This window comes from Brassica napus (assembly GCF_020379485.1).
Source record: "Brassica napus cultivar Da-Ae chromosome A9 unlocalized genomic scaffold, Da-Ae chrA09_Random_12, whole genome shotgun sequence".
Taxonomy (NCBI): domain Eukaryota; kingdom Viridiplantae; phylum Streptophyta; class Magnoliopsida; order Brassicales; family Brassicaceae; genus Brassica; species Brassica napus.
Window position 1 is genome coordinate 562 of NW_026014100.1, and position 5,835 is coordinate 6,396.

General features: G+C 35.0%; 2 pseudogenes; both read left to right on the forward strand.

Annotated features, from left to right (window-relative positions):
- Positions 1 to 261: 261 nt before the first annotated feature.
- On the forward strand, positions 262 to 2,352 carry LOC125594537 (annotated as a pseudogene).
- A 1,654-nt stretch (positions 2,353 to 4,006) lies between these two features.
- On the forward strand, positions 4,007 to 5,477 carry LOC125594536 (annotated as a pseudogene).
- Positions 5,478 to 5,835: the final 358 nt, after the last annotated feature.

The following is a 5,835-nucleotide window of genomic DNA, read 5'->3' on the forward strand; positions in this document are numbered from 1 at the left end:
CTTTGAGTATGATGAGTGATGACTGAACATAAATCTCGATATTCCATATTAAAATTATCAAAATCTAGAATAATTTAATAGAAATCCGTTCTCTGTTTCTCTGAAACATACTTTTTGAAATTCCCATCTTCTCTGTTTCTCTCTGGTGTAGAGAACGCAGCAAATCCCATAAAGACAGAAAAAAACGTCTTTAAATAAAACGAAAAAAGATTAGAAGCTTCGTAAAATCGAAACTTTGCTTGTGGGTTTTTCTTCCCAGATATGGTGCAGTACCACAGATTAATCAAAAAAGGAGAAAAACTTAGAGTTGCAGTTGAACAAGGTGCTTCCGGTGATGCCACCCGCCGCTCCCGGAGGCGGAGGATACTTAAAGAGTGCAAAACAAAAGATTCTATCAATCATCTTTCTCTCTTTCCTCTGTTGCTGCTACTTCTTCAGCTTCTCCTCTTTCTCTCTCATAGGTAAAGTTACCTTTTTGCTAGATTCTTTCATAAGCTTTTCTCAAGTTCCGGTTTGTGACTTGTGAGTGTTGTCTTTTATGCAGATGCTTTTAACAGAGAAGTTGAAGGACTTGTTCCTTATGAACAGTTCACTGCACCTCTATGTTCAGGCTCTCCTATGGTAATTTTTCTTTCCCAGTTACACTGGTTTCGGTTTTCTTTTGGTTAGTTTGAGTCGGTTAGTTCGGATGGGTTGAAATCTCATCGAAGTTAACCGAAAAGATTAGGTTCGATTTTTGGTTACTCTGGTTTCAAAATTTTATACCAAGTTTTTTATTTTCCGGTTAAGTTCAGTCCGTTAGCTCGATTATTTCAGTTTGGATTTTGTTAGTTTAGTTCTGAATTTTGGTTAAGATTATTATTATTTGGTTAAAAAACCTTTTTTTAGAAACCGACCAATTGATTACCGAACCGGAACTTATAGTTGCCAAATTGAACCGAACTGAACCAAAACCACTTTACGGTTTGGTTCAGCAGGTTCGGTTAATAACAGCAGGCCTTAATATTTAATAAACTTAATACGACCGAAACTGATGTCTCATAACACTCTTTTATGTCTCTGTCTGAATTGTTTATGCTACCTCCAGGGACAATTTGTTGTGACAGAACCGGTTTTAGATCAGACATATGTATCATGAAAGAGACGTTAGAACACACTATACATCTTCATCATCTTCCTCTTCACATCCTTCAAAACAAGTCCAAACCCCGTGAGAAGATCAAACCATACACAAGGAAATGGGAAACAAGTGTGATGGAAACAGTTCAAGAACTCAATCTCGTCTACAAAGATGTCAATGATGAACATCACAACAACAACAACAATGTATGCGATGTTGTGTACCATAACGTTCCCGCTGTGTTTTTCTCAACGGGTGGATACACTGAAACGTTTACCACGAGTTCACGAAGGAATCATCCCTTTGTTCATCACTTCACAGCATTTTAACAAGAGGGTTGTGTTTGTCATCGTTGAGTATCGTAATTGGTGGGTTACTAAATTATAGATATCCTCTCTCAGCTCTCTGATCACCCTCCAGTAGACTTCAATGGAGACAAGAGAACGCACTGTTTCAAAGAAGCTATCGTACGGTTAAAGATTCACGACGAGTTGAGTGTTGACTCATCGTTAATGCTTGGAAACAAAACAATTCTTGATTTTAGAAGCGTGTTGGATCGTGCTTTCTGGCTATCTGGCCACGTATCCACGGATTGATTCAAGACGAAGAAGCAGAGAACAAGACTGGTTTCAAACCAAAACTTGTGATTATGTCAAGAACGGATCAAGAGTGCTACTTAACGAGAATCTTCTGGTGAAACTAGCCGAGGAGATTGGATTCTTTGTCGAGGTTTTGAGACCGGACAAAACAACAGAGCTGGCGAAAATCTACAGATCATTGAACTCTAGTGATGTTATGATCGGTGTCCATGGAGCTGCGATGACACATTTCTTTTTCTTGAAACCAAGAACCGTGTTTATACAGATTATACCGTTAGGAACCGAGTGGGCTGCTGAGACTTACTATGGAGAACCGGCCAGAAGCTGAGGTTGAAGTACATGGGCTACAAGATTAAACCGAGAGAGAGTTCTTTATACGGTGATTATGGCGAAGATGATCCGATAATTAAAGATCCAAAGAGTTTTACTAAAAAAGGATGGGATTACAATAAGAAGATTTATCTTGAGCGCCAAAACGTGACGCTTGATTTGAAAAGATTCATGAAACCATTGTCTCGTGCTTATAAGCTCTCCATTACACAAAGCAAGTGACTATTAATTCACTAATCAGATAGTATGTTACCAACTAAACCTGGTTTAAGCTTTGTATAAACAGTTTGTAGAAGAGTGCATAAACAGAAAATTGTTAGCTATATTGGTTGGAAACTTTTGTCTTTGTATAGAAATCACTTAAACGTATACACAATGCACAATAAGTTCTTATTAGCACATCAAAATCATAATGGGCCTAGAGGCCCAAATGTGCGTTGTTCTTAGGCCTAAATATACCAATAGCACTTTACGTCTTTATAACTTTTTCGACCTTGTGTGCAAATTAAATTAGCGAGATTCGCGGTACAAGTAGAAGTTGGATATACAGCAATAATTTTTGTTTCTATTTACAAAAGATATAGACCATATCTAGAAAAGAATATGCTATTTATAGTCTTATGTATCTTTCGTGATTATCATCAAGTTGTATTATTTTCTTCAAATATAATTGATTTAAACTATTTTATATATTAAGAAAAAAAGTATAGAAATTGCATGTAGCTACGACAAGTGGTTGGTTCTCTTTTTGGCAGGTTACCAAATGAGTTTTGCAAAGTTTAAAGGAAAAGAAAGAGTACTTTTCCATTTTATTTTGGTTATACACATTGGGGAAAGAGCATGGAAATGGTGTTTTGTACCATCAATTTTGTAATGTCACCATTTTGGAGTGGTATGCAAGACTTTTATTTTATTTATTAAAAATTGAACTTTTAGCATAGTTTAGACCGGTTAAATTGTTCAGGCCAAGCTAGAAAGTTCAAATTTGAATAAGAATGATATTGACCCCCACAAAAGAAAAACCAGCATTAATGATTTAACTATATTTAAAGTCGTAAACACATATCTTAAGCTATCATTTACACTGAAAAGAAAAGTGTTGAGCTGTATAAATAGTTTACTTAAATACTTCCAGATATGCAATATTTCCTTTCAAATCATATGTTTACAAAAAATGCCAACCCATTCAATCAGCGATTTACTACATGCCAATATTAGTATTCTCCAATGTTCTGATAATTCCGAAATACAATATACGTTATTCTCTATATATATTTTTCAGTTACAATAGAAAGTCTTCTTAAAAAGGAAATCTGCTTTTCTTTAAATATAACAAATTCAGATTAGGGAAAACATAATCTTCTTCTCCCTCTGAGATTTACTATATACAGAAACGTTAAAGCCACAGCTTTTGCATTTTCTTATCGTCTTCTGCTTCAAGCAATGCCACGTTTAACAAATGTATTAGTCTTAAAATCTTGATATATTAAAAACTAAAACATTGTAGTTAATTTTGTATATAATCTTTAAATTTTACACGAATAAATGATTAACTTATTATATATACGTGGTATACAAAATATCCAAAGATAACAATATATGATCTATAGAATATGAGTGATTCATGTTGTCAAAATAATAATTAAAACAGTTGACCAAATATTTTTCCGATATTCTCTCTGATATTTTATATTTTTTTCTAAACAGAAATTACATTTTCTTATGAAACAAAATAACTTTTAATTTTGTTTTTTGTTTTTGTTTTACTAGATTGAGTTTAAGAACCGTCATAAAAGCATGAACCAAAGCAAAGCAGGATATTATACTTGTATATATACAGCAAGAATAATAGAAAAAGAAGAAGCCAAACCAAACAAGGCGTTTATAAAAGAGGGAAGAAAGTTACAAAGAAGAAAACAGAGGACGAAGCAAGGCAAATTAGCAAAGCAAACCAAATATGGAAACTGCTACTTATAGTAACTCCATCTTTTTATGCAATACCCTAATTTTGGTATACTTTTCTTTCCTTAGCCTCCTTTCCCTATTGTCATATTGAATCAAATTACCTAAACAAAACACATTACTCCCTATATATTAATACAAAGCTTACTCTGTTTTCGATTGATTGGTTTGTTCAGAGAAGAGGAGAAGATGGGGAGAGGAGGATTGAGATTAAGAAGATTGAGAATGTGAACAGTCGTCAAGTCACTTTCTCCAAAAGACGTAACGGGTTGATGAAGAGGCCAGAGAGCTTTCTATCCTCTGTGACGCTGAGGTTGCTCTATCATCTTCTCTAGCACCGGCAAGGCTTACGATTTCTCCAGTGGCTGGTAACAAAATGATAATAGTTCTTCATGATTCCTTTTGCTTTTGGTTCATTTGAGATAAAAATCTAACCTTTGTGTGCTTTAAGCGTTTGAAAACAGAGCAAAATTGTTGTTTATGGTTGAAATGCATTTTATGGATAATCTTAGGGTTGGTGGTGAAGTATTTGTTATGGGTTTTGTGGTTAAGGACTCGAGATTGTTTCTGTCTGTAATTTGAGATTTGGAAGGTAAAAAAATTACACCTTTTTGTGTCTATAGCTACTGAAACAGAGTAAGTGTTTTTTTTATGGTTGAAATGCATTTTCTGGCTAAATCTTAGGGTTGTTGGTGAAGTATTTGTTATGGGTTTTGTGTTTAAGGACTCGAGATTGTGTCTATTTGTAATTTGAGATTTGAAAAGATATAAAAAGTTAACCTTTATGTGTCTAAAGAATTTTTGAAAACAGAGCAAAGTACTCGAAATGTATTTTCTGGATAAATCTTAGGGTTGGTTGTGAAGTTTTTGTAATGGGTTTTGTGGTTAAGGACTCAAGATTGTGTCTCTCTGTGATTTGTGATAGTTATGAGTTATATAAACACCCTAAAGCTGTTGATGAAATGAAAGTTTCGTACTTGTTTGGAATCTAAGTTTGGGACCATTGGGTTATGTAGTTATGTGATTAGTAGACCATAGAAGAGTCGATTTGTTTCTGAAGCGGTGTGATTAATGGAGAGTTTGTTTTTTGTTTGAAATGTGTTAAAGTATGGAGCAAACCCTTTCAAGATATGGATACAGTGGTGCCAGTGGTCATAAAAAAAGATAAACAAAGACAACACTTCTACTCTGTTCTTCACAAGAGAACGGTGCTGTGGTATGTATCCATAAGCAGAGACTCTTGTATAATTGTATCCCTTTTTCTTGCTCAATTTGGTTTTGTTTATATGGATTTTCCGTTGTTATTGCAGTTGCCAAAAGATGATGCTATGAAGTCCGAAGTTGAGAGATTACAGCTTGCAATTCAGTATGTCTCCTCTCCCCTGGACAAAACGTGTGTTCTTGTATGAAGTTTCGTTAGGTTCATTGTTTTATTTCTTTCTGTTTGTTAGGAGGCTGAAGGGTAGGAGCTGTGTATGGTTGGGGGTATGATTTTTCTCGGATCTGATCTCTTTGAAGGAACAGCCTGCATGTTCAAGATCAAAGGGTGATAGCTTGACATAGAGTTTCACTTTGAATTCTCTGACTTTACAAAATTCTGTTTTGTTTATCCTACTGAGTTGGCTCAGGGTAGAAGGGTTGGGAAGCGTTAAGGGATAAACAATTTCAATAGTTCGTGGTGGGCGTTTATGGGAAATTTTTTGTTATTGGTCAAAGTGGTAAAGTAGCACTGGGGGGTTGGGTTTTAGAATTAGGGTTTAGAGTTTAGGTTTTGGTTTGTAGTGGTGAGGGGTGAAGGTTTTTGGGGATGATTTCAATTTTGAA